We start from the raw sequence: 13,134 nt of genomic DNA, 5'->3' as shown, positions 1-13,134 counted from the left end.
CTTTATGCACTAAGATGCAGAAAAGAAGGGAAACGACTTTTTAGAACAATTCTTCTGGGCTAGAAGCCCTGAAGTCAAGCTAAGAATTTTTTTTTTCCCTTTTTCCAATAATTGTTATAAAATGTTTTTGAATTTGTTCAGTTGAAAGGAAATCTGCTTTGTTTTCTTTTTATTATTATTATTGTCTTCCATCCTACAGTATGTCTTATCTGTCTTTTGGGAAAAGACAAAAAGATTCAGCACTGCTCTGTAAGCCATTCCCAGATTAATTAAAATGGTCTGTGATAATTAGATTCAGAAACTGTTCAAAACTGTAACTCACAGATGAGGTAAGGTCACAAAAATAATCGCTGTACAGCTTCTCTGTGTTTCAGTGATGCTATTAATCCCTAATCTAGTTTCTCTTTAAATTCTAAGTTGGGGGTTATTAGAAGAACTAGCTTTGATTTAAGTTGTAGGCTTTATTTGTTAACTAATATTCAGTAAGCATTTGTGCACAATCCTGACTAGTGGGGCTTATTAATGTGAAGCTATCTGGGATGGCGAGAAAGAAGAGAATCATAGAATCGCTGTAGGAATGGACACTTGAAGAGCATCTGGTCCGACTCCCCTGCAATGAACAGGGAACCCACAGCCCCATCAGGTGCTCCGCCTGATCTTGAGGGGCATCCACCACCTCTATGGACAAGATGGCCAATTAACATGTGAAATAACGAGGTGCTTCCATCAGCATCTGCCCGCATGTGGCTGTGCTGGGAGCAGCGGGCACCCCTGCCCAGAGCAGCCCTGGGGCATTGCCCAGTCCTTGCTTCAGGCTCTGCTCCAGGCTCTGCCCTTTCCAGTGCTGTTCTGGGAGCTGCATTTCTGTGAGACCACATTTCTATGGCTTGTTCCTATCCCAGAATAATTTCTGTTCACCGAGGGTATGTTTTTTTTTTTGTGCATGCGTATAGATGTGCTTTCTGACGTCAGAGGAAGTGCTTTAATTAAAATACTAAATCTCCCTGGTCAGGAACCAGGTGCAGAAGGAGATTTACATTTAGAAGCCAATAAAAGCCTGTCACAGGACTGGGCCCAACTCTTGGCAAAGACAGGAATTGACAGAAATGACGAAGATTCTCAATGGCGATGCAAAAAGGAAAGGACTTTTCAGTAATTATTTCTGTTTGCCATTTGCCAAGAAGCAAAAAAATGCAAACTCACAGTGACAATGAGATATTTTCTACTTCTGTGGGAACTAAGAAAAAGGTTAAAAAGTGACAGTTTAAGTAAGGCATTTAAAAGTGGCAGAGCTGGATAACTGGTACCCAAGAGTATTAAAATAATTGGCCAAGTAGCTCGCTGAGACAGCAAAGGTTTATTTTTAACAAATCCTGGAACACTGTTGACAATCCAGTGGAATGGGAAAGGGCTAATGAAAAAAACTGATAAAAAAAATTACACTTGATTGGGTCTGGGTCCACAGGTTTGCCTGGTAGCAGCTCTGATTGTTTCTTTCCTTTTCCTTCCCATTCTCTTCCCCTCCCTCTTCCTCTCCCTCTCTCCTTCCCTTTCTCCTTCTGCTTCCTCTTTCCTTTTTTTCTGAATACAGTTAGATTTTACTGTATTTTTACAGGCTCAGGAAGGAGATTTGCAGCTGCCAGTTGCACAAAATCCCATTGGGTGCGAGGACCCAGCCTGAGCTCTGGGCCAGCAGCGGGAAGTGGAGCACGTCCAGACCCCCTGGCCTTTCACAACAGGTCCTTCCTTAGCTGCCGTAGCTCCGTTCTGAGCAGTTCCACATCTGATTGACTGACAGTTGCTTAACGATGACAGAGCCTGCAACCTGTTGGAGGCCTGAGCTGCTGCACACACGCTGCAGGCGCAGGGCACTGATAAAGGCTTTTCCTTGTCCCGAAGTGCGGGGGCCTTTTGGGCAGTTCTCACCTGCCCTGGTCTCTGCTCGCAGGCCTTTGCTGGAGGGGAAAATTTATGTTTCAAAAGTTCAGTAATTTTTTCTATCTGCATCCCATCTGACACAGTTTTCCCTGTACATTTTCCTATACCCTGTGACCTCATATGTTGTCTGCCAGGTTTTTAAGCCCTTTGGCATCATTATTCCAGTGGCTAGAATAGCATGCCATCAATTTCAGAAGAACTGATACAAATTGATAGGACGAGCTTGCACTATAATCTCTTGATTATTCTACAGAGATGGGTGTAACGACTTTCAGGAGGGTGCTGTGTCCTCTGCAGATTCGTTCCTCAGCCTTTCCGAGGGTGTCAGTTCTTTCTTTTGTGAGCCCAGTGGCCACGTGCTGTTCTTTGCCGAGTTGCCTAATTGCTGTACCTGAGCAATTTCTCTGCTTCTGCTTTTCCCCTAAATCTGTCAGTGATCCTAATTTGCTAATATTCCATGCTGCTCATCTTTACTTTATTCTGTTGCTTTTCTGTATTTCAAGAAACCGTAAGTATGTATTTCAGAGCCATCAGTTTTGTCAAACATGCGGAGCACTGCCTCCCAAAAAAATCCCAGCAGCAGGTTTGGAGCCAAAGGGAAGTCTGCAAAAATAGTTTCTCCCTTATGGCACGTTGAAAGTTTCTCTTTTGGGCAAAATTTCCCCAACCTGACAGATGTATCTGGAGTTTTAAAAAATATTGGTCCCAGTATTTCACAGAAACTGTCATCTTTGGTAGATAAAGGAAAATGCTCTTTTTAGTATGCCCATTGATTTCCTTTGGATCTAGGTTCAAACAAAGGCCCACCCATTCCGTGCTGCAGCTGAGCTCCCATGCTTGGTTTGTGCTGTGCTCCACGGCCAAGTTGTTCTGTGCTCCGTGGCCGGGCAGTGCTTTGCTCCATGGTCAGGCTCACTGCCTGGCCCTGCTCCTGGGGCTGTGTCCTCTCTCAGTGCTCCCTGTGAGCTGTTGGGAGATCTGAGCACCGCCTTTCTGTGCTTGTACTCCTCTGCGCATATGGTGTGCATGCGCCTGGCATCAGAACAGGGAAGGGCTTGACTGAAGCCAAGCATCAGCTCTTTGGAACCAAATTCCCTCAATTTCTCTCCTGCCCTCCCTTCAGTGGAGGCAGACACCGCTGCTCACCTCGCCCCGTGTCCCTGGGTGCCCTCAGTGCAGCGCCCAGCTGCTTGGTGCGGGGGGTGCAGGCCGTGCCCCGTGTCCCGCACTGCTGTACGGAGCTGTTGTGCACTGCGTGCTTGGGAGCCCCTGGGTGATTTAGCTCACTTCTGGTTTGTAATTGTGAACAGTGGCTTGAGGCAAGTGGGGGACAATCGGTTTGGTTGCCTTGAAGCTCACGGGGTGTCCCGGGGTGATCCAGATGAGGTTTGGCGCTCACTGCTAGATCCCAGCAGCCAGCGAGTCGCATTGAGCTCTCAGCACTTGCTCTTTGAATTGATCTAAGCCCTAAGGCCACCTCAGCACTGAACTACATTTGAATTGATTTTACCTCCAGGACGTGGAGCTATTTCAGAACAGAGAGGTGCCTGCGGCACGTCCCGCTTCATGGCAGAGCCGGGCTCTGCTCCCACAGCTGCTGTGCATGGGAGGGCTCTGCTGGGGCCGCTGCTGTGATTTCGCGGCTCCTGGGAAGGGGAATTGCTTGGACTTCCAGGCAAGATAACGCAATGGATTAATTAGATAGTTAAGTGCTAATAGCACTTGAGAAGAGATACACTCGCTGTATGCCCCTAAGTTTGAATTTATTAAAACTCCTTTCTGTATGGCCTATTAATTTTTGATGACTTTAGATAAATTGTGCGCAGCCTGAAAATAAATTAAAATAAGTGCATATAAATCATTTACTATTCTTGGCTTCTGGAAAACAAATTTCCATTTCAGCTCTTGTTGTCCTTTTTTATTACATGTGGTCTGCCTGAGCACATCGTTCCTTATTGTGATAAAAATGTTTTATCTTTGCAAGATTCCCTGATTTTGTCTTTGAAGTTCTGAGACTGCTGTAGACGTGGCACATCCCATATCATTTCAGCAGCTAATTTAACCGTATCCGTTTTGATATACTAGCTAGCACAGACCTGAATTCTGAATAGGTATTCTTTCAGAGATTTGCAGTTCGCAATTGGTATCAGTTAATGTTAAGTTAAACTTTGGTACTTAAATTCCAGCGTATGTTTTATGGCTTGTATCCTCAAGTGACATAGAGGCACGTGTAGAGGCAACTCTAATAAATGCTCATCTGGTTGAGGCTCATTTAATTTACTCTATGTTCATCTAAGAGTACGGTGACTAAGAAAAGAGTTGGCCTCAGTTAATCCTGAGACGATTGAGAGATATTATTACTAAGATAATAAACATCCATCTGGAGTAAATCACTGTTAGTTTCTTTTTCATTTAGTTTTGTAGATTATGCATAAGTGAGGTGGTGGAAGAAATGAGTTATTTTTACAGCACTTAATATAACCCACAGGCTGCTTAGGCTTGGAAATCCAATTACGATTAACCCACCTCCCCCAGTTTTGCTTTCCCGCACCACACTAAGGACCTCCCTCTTTGGCACTGCTGCTTTGTCTGCCCTGGGTCCTGTCCTGTCCTGGTGACCTTGGCTCCTGCTCCATCCCACCCAGCATGAATGGCAGCCAGCACTGGGGCAGCCCGATGGCACCCCTTGTGATTGCAGGTGCCCTGACCTGGGGACGGGTGTGCTGTAGTGCCTGCACCCTCCTTGGCCAGGGCACAGGGGAGAGGGCACCGCGCGCGTCATCTGTACAGCCCAGGTCGTTTCTGGCCCTTCTGAGGCCGCGGTGCCACACTCCTGTGAGGCACAGCAGGTGTGGGCGATGGGGCTGGGGTGTGCAATGGAGCTGAGCTGTGAGTTGGAGCTGGCGTGAATAGGGGCATGGTTATGTGATGGGGCTGAGGCGTGTGTTGGGATGTGGGTATGTGATGGATTATACTTGCATTGGAGCCTGGCTGCCCAGCTGAGCTCCTGTGCATGATGGAGCTCAGGTACGTGGCACAGCTTGGCTGCGTGTGCAGCGGAGCTGCAGGGTGAAGCTCAGGTGTTCAAAGCTGAAGGCATTGTTGAGGGAGCGCTTTCCTGCCCAGCCACAGGCAGGACAGCTCACACACTCCAGGTGTATGAAATCCTTTGATTTCTCCTCACTGCTGCTGCCCGCTCCAGGCCTCTGCTGTGTGCTCAGACCTCCTCTTAAGGCATAGGAACTCACTTTCTCATGGGTCCTTGCATTCTCTATTGAAAGATAAATATAATTGACAGGTTTTCTTTTTTTTCATTTAGCAGTGTAGTGCATAGAGAACGTGTTCTGATTAATCGCAACTGATTATCAATGCTGGCCAAATTTTTCAAAAAGTACCGTGAGGTGAGTTCTGAGCATGTGTTCCTGTGGCCGCCTCAACCTGCCCAGGTGCAGTGTGGAGCCCAGTAGGGTTTTGTTGCTCGGTCCATCTGCCTGTCTGCCTGCCTGCCCGCCTGTGTATCTGTCTGCCTGTATGTCCATCCATCTGTCCATCTGTCCACGTCTTGTCTGTTTGCCCATCTGTCTGCCAGCTGCAGCGCAGCGCTGCGCACTGGGTGATGTGGACAAGAGGGAGCTGGTGCCCGGCAGGGACAGGGGACAGCAGGCAGGACATGCCTGGAGAAGGCAGGCAGGACATCTGCTGTGGCACGGAGACGGCTTGGGCTGCTGCTGTGGGAGCACATTGTGCTTTCGGTACTCAAAGTGAACCCTGTGACACCAGGGCAGCTGTTGAGCACTGCTGAAGGACACCGTTACCCTTCTGTCCTGGGAGCCGTCCCCACAGCGGTGCAGGCTGCTCACACGTGCTCAGGCGCTTTATAGAAGTAACAAAGCGCTAAATTTCTCCAGGACATCAGTTGCCAGCACATGGACTGTTGGCACCAAGCGGAGTGCTGCCTTCCCCCAGCAATTGAAGCAGTGTGTAGCTGTGTGCGGCTGCACAGGAATGCAGTGCTGCACTGAGACATCTAAATAGGTGTCTGGGATTCTGCCTTCCTTGGACAGATGTGCCAGGGGAGCTTGACAGCATGAAATATTCCAATTAGTGTCAAAACATGCTGAAACCAAACCTCTCGTTTTGTTTTTCTGAATGGCAAGTCAGGTTTTTTTGTTGTTGTTGTTGTTTTTTTTTAAAAAAAAATAATGAGATTTCCCTCATGGGAAAATTGGATTTGGGGGAGGATGCTTGCTGCCAGAGCTGCTGAGGTGGGAAATGCCCAAACTGGGCTGTCCGGGCTGAGACAGCAGTGTCTGGGGCCAGGGCCCAGGGCTTGGCAAAAGGCTTCTTTTCTAAAATAGAAAAAAAACTCAGAAAAACAGCATCCTTTATTTTGAAGACTTTTTAGTTAAATTTACTTCTGAAATTTGCATCCTGCAATTAAAATTCTAGCAGAACTGATCTGCAGCTTTGACAAAAGTCTTTGGTCTCTCAAGAACAGTTTTTTTTTTTTTCAAGAATGTCTTGTATTACAGAAATGCCTCGTGACTGCTTTTAGAAGAGTTGTCAGTCATTTCCAGATGTTATACTTTCATTAGTTTGTAATAATTTTGCACCTTAAGTGTCTGGGCTGTGTTTGGGCTGAAGCATTCCCTGTGGATAGAATACCTCCAGCTAATGAAGGGCCCCCTGAAGGAGCCCTTCTGGGACAGTCCCAGGGTTTGTGCTGTGAGCTGGTGCCAAGAGGACATCAGGAAAAATTCCTTCTTTCAAAGAGTGATCAGGCATCGAAACGTGCTGCCCAGAGAGGTGATGGAGTCTCCATCCCTAAAGGCGTTCAAAAAACGTGGCAGCGTGGCATTTAGGGGCGTGGTTTAGTGGGCACGGTGGGGATGGTGTGACAGTTTGTGATCTTTTTCCAACCTTGCCGATTCTGGATTCCAGGAGAGTCCATGCCCTGCCGATTCAGAGCTGATCTCGTGGCGAGGCCATGTCCGTGCAGGCTGCATGCAGGGCTGGGGAACAGACGCCGCTCAGCCATCTCCAGCTGTGGCAGCTCTGCTTCCCCCCGGCCTGCCGCCATCCAGAGCCTCTCTGCATTCGGGTGGGTTTCTTGGCTCCCCGCCTTGGGTGCAGTGTGCCTGGGGCAGCCGGGCAGGTCCTGAGTCTGGGGGAGGCCAGGGTGGGAGAGCCCTGCTGTGAGCCCCTGGGGCTGCACAGGGTGCTCGTGCCGTGGAGGCGGTGCAGGCAGAAGGAAATGCGGGGCAGGATTCTGCTCAGCAGCACGGCCTTTGGAACACTGCATGGCAGAGCACCGATTGTGGCAAACTTTGTGACAGAGGAGCATCAAAGGAAGTCCTTTCACAATTCTGTTGTGTTTTGATGTTGCAAAAACTCTTAGTTTTGAAAATCCCGCCGTAGTCTGATTCAATACAAATGTTTTGATAAGATAAAAGCTGTTTTGTTTAAGCATTTATTCACTGTATTTGCTTAGGCCTGTTCACATTTTTCAGCTGCACAATTAATGCAGATATCGCAGTTGGCACTAGCATATTTCTGTAGCATTTTGTACGGTGGCACCTCAGCAGCTGAGGAACGGAGTCACTGTGTGTTCCTGATTGAAGCACTGACATTCTGCAGTGCTCACTCCTTGGCTCCCCATGCTGTCCTGGCCGGACCCGTGGCTCTGGAGTGGCAGAAGTAGGCTTACAGCTTCATCTGCAGGCACAGGGAATTCCCATACGGATTGGGGTCCATTAAGGGGAATGTACTTCCTTGCCCTTCTCCACCTAAGGGATGGGAACTTCCTCTGAGTACGATGTATTATTATAACAGTCATAAAAGAAACCATGCTCTGCTTCCTCCGTTGCATACTGCCACATGAATAATTACTGCTGGCTCAAAGAAAATAAAGGTTTTGTAATAGGTTCTGTACAGACATGGGGGAGAGGAGTGCTGTGCCTGCTGCGTCTGCAGATCTCTGCTGCTTGCCATCAATCCATGCACACTGCTTCCAATAAGTGCAGAAAGGCAAACCCAGGCAGGAGTGATGGGCAGTTCAGGTGGGACATGCTGCCTGCAGGTAGCTATTCCTGTACACCTGCCTCAGAAAGTCAGTGGCTCCCTGGGAGCACCGCTGCTGGGTGTGTTACTGGTGCTTCCTATTCCAAGGAGAAGGAAAAAATGCAAAGGGAAGAACCCTCAGCTGTGCCTGCTGGAACCCAAGGAACAGCGCTGTCCCGAGCAGCTCATGGGGCTGTATGCTGCGCAAGACAGGAGTGCAAATGTACCCGTTGTTTTTCATCAGGATGAATGAAACCAAGAGGCCATTTCATCTGCAGGTTGAGCATCTCAGGCCAGAAGCTGTGTTGGAGGGATGGAATACAGGAGGGACACCGGCACTTGGCTGGGTGTTCCTCAGCTGGTGGAATTAGTACAACAGGTTGGCCTCACATTTACTAACCTGTACAAAACTGGGCCTGGCAGGAGACATGAAGCAGTGAAGAAGCTTCACAGGGTGCCATGGCATCTTGCAGTAGGGTACCGAGGCTCGATGCAAGTGCTCTAAATTGGCAGCAGCAACACTGCGCCACTGGGGCTGTGCTGGGCTGAGCGCTGCCCTGTGCCCAGGCTGTGGGCAGCACTGCTCTCCCTGTGCCCTAGGGAACTGCCCCTCCTGTGGGCACCTGGAGAGCCCTGCAGGCAGGGCTGCTGGGAGTGGGCCCTCCCAAACCATCTCTGCGGTGCTCAGCAGCACCTTGCCCAGCAGCAGCCCATGCTGTGTGCAGGTCAGATGCCCATCTCCTCAGGCCGGTCATGGAGCTGTGAGAGACGCTTCTGGAGCCTGGAGTGCTCGGAGCCCGAGGGCGGCTGCCTCGCCAGATTTTCTTACGGCAGAGCTATTATTAACTGACATAGCTGCAGCCTTGTTCCTACACCACTGTGTTGAGTCATGCCATGTATCACTCTCGGCTCCTTCTCTGTGCTACAAATGCCTAATGAGCTGCCTCGCTTCAGCACATTGTTCCTGAGCTTTCCTTCCTGTATGAGTCGATCAGCACTGAATTTATTGAATTTCAGATGCATGAATTTCAGCCTGGGATTGTGGTGGCAGAGCAGCACTCTGTGCTTGGCCGTGGTCTTGGAGCTGTACAAGCAGCAGTGGCACAGAGTTGTGCAGCGTGCGGTGCAACCACATGGCTTCCATGCAGAGCCACCAGGATGACAGTCCCTGTCAGCTCTGTTAGTGAGTTGGCAGCAGCTGGTGGAGCAGCTCTGCTCTCGGATGTTTTCAGATCAGTTTGCTGGGAAATGTGTGCAAGGGAGAGAGCGAGCAAGTGATGGGGAGCAGAACAGAAGGGAAAGCAAACCAGGTTCTGTGCCTTGTTGCTTCAGCCGCTCCCATCCTGGTGTCACCCACATGCATATGGCACGGGGCCTCTGCTGCACTCAGCCCTGCAGCATTCAGCCCTGCGTTGTTGATCCTGCGGTGCCTGTGGGCTCCCGCAGTCCCCACATCCCATCTTCCTCACCTGGCAAAACACCGGGACTGCTGCAGAAACTGTGGGGCTTCACTGGCTCCTTCAGGAATGAGCTGTGTTGGCAGCAGGAGGAGCTCAGTGCCCCCAAAGTGTCCATTCTTTCCTGGCTGCTGCTGGCAATTCTTTATCGATCATCAGGGAATCACTCTTTGCGTCACTTCCCATTATCTCCCGAGTAAGCCTGAGCAACAGTGGTGACGCAGGGAGATTTCCTACCCAGAGCAGTGATACAACCTGCACAAAGAGGTCAGCGACCAGCGAGAGACTGGGAATTAAGGCATGATGAGCAATTTTAAAATCATTAGTGGCACTGCAGGCTGAGATAATCGCATCCCACGCAGCAGAGGATGAGGGCTAAGTTAAGAGCATTGAGAAAGTGTGGCTCTGTCCTGAGGGGTGGGGGTGTGCATGATGCCGGTGTTTGCTTTGGCTGCCTGCAGTGATCCCACAGCCCCATCCAGCAGCCGGGCGCAGGCGGTGCTCCCGGGGGCAGCAGGCACAGGGCTCACAGCCAGGGTGCTGGCAAGGGGGAGAGCGTGCATTGCGTTGGCATCATTGATGCATCCTCTGTCTGTTTTACATTGATGAGGTCTTGGAACAAAGTATTTTATCAGAACACACCAATCTCTTGGGTTATAGTAAAACAAGCGGGCAAAATAAGTGAAAATAACAACTTGCAAATTGTCTTGAAGATTACAAACAATTTAAGGAAATAGAGTTGCTCATGAAACAGATGAACTTTTTATTCCCCAGATTTTTGGGGAATAAAAAGCCAAACTGCTGCAACACCTCAGTCCTCTGCTGGCACATAACCTCTTTTTACTGCTTGTCTGTCTCCATAGCAGAGTGACAACTGAGAACTGTGTGAAATTGAACATTAATAATGGATTCGGCTCCCTTTAATGCTGCCCAAGACACAGCCCCTCTCCGGGCGCAGCAGCTGAAGGCAGTGCTAGGAGGGGACGGGTGGGCAGCGGGCATAGCGGGCATGGTGCTGGCAGCAGGGCCCTGCAGTGCTGCCCTGGTGCCCTCATCACCCCGCCATCGCCAGGTTTTTGTTTCTGCTCAGCTCAGAGCAGAGGGGTTGGACCTCTGTGCTGGTTGGGCTGTGATCTGAGCGAACACCACTGTCCTGAATGTCATGAGAATATAAATGGCGGGTTCAGCTGGGAGAGCTGGTGGGGAGTCATGGTTCTGTGTGTGTGTATAAATGGCAGCACTTGGCCAACTCCCTGTGGAAACGCTTGTTGCTGTACGATTTGCTACTCTTCTGTAGCGTGTTTAATTGAAAACCGTATAAATAAAATGTAGTGCCACGTGTTTGCCACGTGGCAGGGGCGAGCACAGGAATTAGGGTATTGCAGGGTGTCCCACGTCACTCATGCCCAGGAATGCTGATCAAAGGCCTAATGCAGAGCTGGAGAGTGGCTTGTGCCCCATGCCGTTGTCCTTCTTCAGTCACTGAGCAAATGCCCTTAAGAGAAGGGTTTCTGGGCAGAGTAGGCCCAATAACAGGGAGAGAACCAGGGACTGACAGCACTGATATTCTCCATCCTGACCTTGGCTGTGCCAGGGGCACAAGGAGCACCCAGTGCTCTGTCTCTGCCCTGATTGCTGCGTGGGAGGGGCAGAGAAACCAAAATACCCTTCTGAGTGCACCCGAGCCGCCCTTGCCGCCTTCCTCTGAGCCTTTCCTATTTCTGTTTTTCTGCTGTGCCTTTCCTGAGCCCCTGCCCCGCAGCTGAGGGTCTGCCGGGGTCAGGGGCCGGTGGCCACACTCAGTTCCCAGCCCAAGGCTGATGGCTGTGCTCTCCTCCCAGCCCACAACAGCCTCTGCTTGGCTGCGTGCCTTGAGTTCTGCTTATGGAGACAGTGAGTGCTGTGCTCACAGGTGTCAGCACATGTGAAGTGCAGTCTGGTCTTACAAATACTGGCTCTGCTTTCCTTAGAAATCTTTTAAAACAGACATTATTTTTCGCTTTAATCTTGCAGGTTTAGACCTCATTATGGGGAGAAAAAATTACCTCCCAAAATGCATTACCTCGAGTTTGTATCGTTTAAGGCTTACGGCTGGAGGAAAACGAGGAAGGCTTATCAAGTGGGTGGGCAGGAGGAGCCCTGGCTGCTGCCCACCATGCCGTGGCCTCTCAGGGTGCAGGTGATGGGCAGTGGGGAGCGGGCAGTGGGCACCACCTGGGTGCGGAGCTGCCTGTGGTCCCGCAGTGCTGTGCAGCCATGGGGTTCCCCAGGGATGGCGGGTTGGTCTGAGTGTTTTGGTTTGTAGGTGCTGTGCTTCTGTTTCAGAAAAACACTCAGACGTGTTTACAAACCATTGACCTTCGTGAAATTGAAGCTCTGCATTTTCCGCTTAAGTATGCGCCCATATTAGTGTGGCTGCCAGATGCCTTTCGAGGCTCATGCCAGTTATTTCCCCATCCTTCATCTGCAGCAGGTGAATACAGACAGCTTCTGGACATTTATTCCCCACCATGAAATTGCATTTGCAAAGTCCTTGAAAATCACAGCTACTCCAGAGGCCGGGAGGGGTAGGAAATGCAGTCAGCAGGTTCTGCCATGACCTTAGTGATGACAGATTATGTGTGAGGCAGGCACTGCATTAGCAGCTGGCTGCAGCTCGCCAGCGCTGTGCTGTGCTCAGGTTCCCCACACACTCACCGTGTGCAGCACCTACAATCCAAACAGGATGGATGCTGCGAAGTAGTTTGCTAATAATTTACTGCATCCTGTATCCTGCTGCTTCCCTTTTTCACACAGTTCTCAATATGAAATGAATCGTTTTAGCATTGGACAAATCTGCAAAATGCTGCACTAAATATCCTAAAATGTATTACTGCTCCCAGGGAAGATGGGGAAAAAAAGTCAGTAAGCCACACATAGGAAAAGGGAAGCAATTTCAGTACAGCAGTGCAGTCACTTTGCTCCTGTGTCCCCTGGTTCAACTCCAGGCAGACATTTCAAATTCACCAGCTCTATCCATGACCTCAAGTGGGTACGTGAAGTGTTGGGCACTCACTTATTTTCACAACACACTGCTGATTGAGGCCTTTGATTCGAGCATGGGAGCTGCTGGCACCTGAGCCCCAGCTGTGTGGGACAGGGAGAGTGTGACAGTCCCAGGCATGGGGCTGTTGTGACCATTCCTGGGGTGCACATCCCACAGTGCTAAACGGGGGCATGAAGGCTTCCTTCATGGGCTTTATCAAAGGGAGAAACCTCTCTGTAGCTGGAAAAAGTGATTAAAGGGGAGAACTTCTCTGCTTTGAAATACAAGCAGTAATTTGGGGGCTCTTCCTTCATGTAATCATTTCAGGTCATTAAGAGGGAAGCAGTGGTGCTGTGATCCTGGTGAGAGCAGAGAGCTGGAGGCTGACAGGGCTGTTCACTCCTGGGAGACACCATCGTAGCATCTGCACAGCAGTGAGTTCTGGAGCCAACTGTAACTCACAGTTAATGTTTGTAGGCGCTGAATAACTCAAAAAACGTTGTAACAGAACTCATCTAAAACTTCTCTTCTGAGAGTCTTTTTTACTCAAATCACACATACCGCACAAGGAGCTTGATGGTCCTCATCTCTTTGCAAACACCAAGCACTAGATGAAAGCACTGCATACCTTGGTAGGAAATAGCATTTGCTCCT

The 13,134-nt window shown here is 49.7% G+C and overlaps 1 protein-coding gene across 2 annotated transcripts in view; it reads left to right on the top strand.

The window, feature by feature from the left end:
* The window catches only part of LRFN5 (leucine rich repeat and fibronectin type III domain containing 5), a 47,785-nt gene that overhangs the window by 19,870 nt on the left and 14,781 nt on the right, over nt 1-13,134 (top strand). The window lies entirely within an intron of this gene.

This window comes from Meleagris gallopavo, chromosome 5, assembly GCF_905368555.1.
Source record: "Meleagris gallopavo chromosome 5, MGAL_WU_HG_1.1, whole genome shotgun sequence".
Lineage (NCBI taxonomy): Eukaryota > Metazoa > Chordata > Aves > Galliformes > Phasianidae > Meleagris > Meleagris gallopavo.
This window is presented reverse-complemented; position numbering and strand designations above follow the sequence as displayed.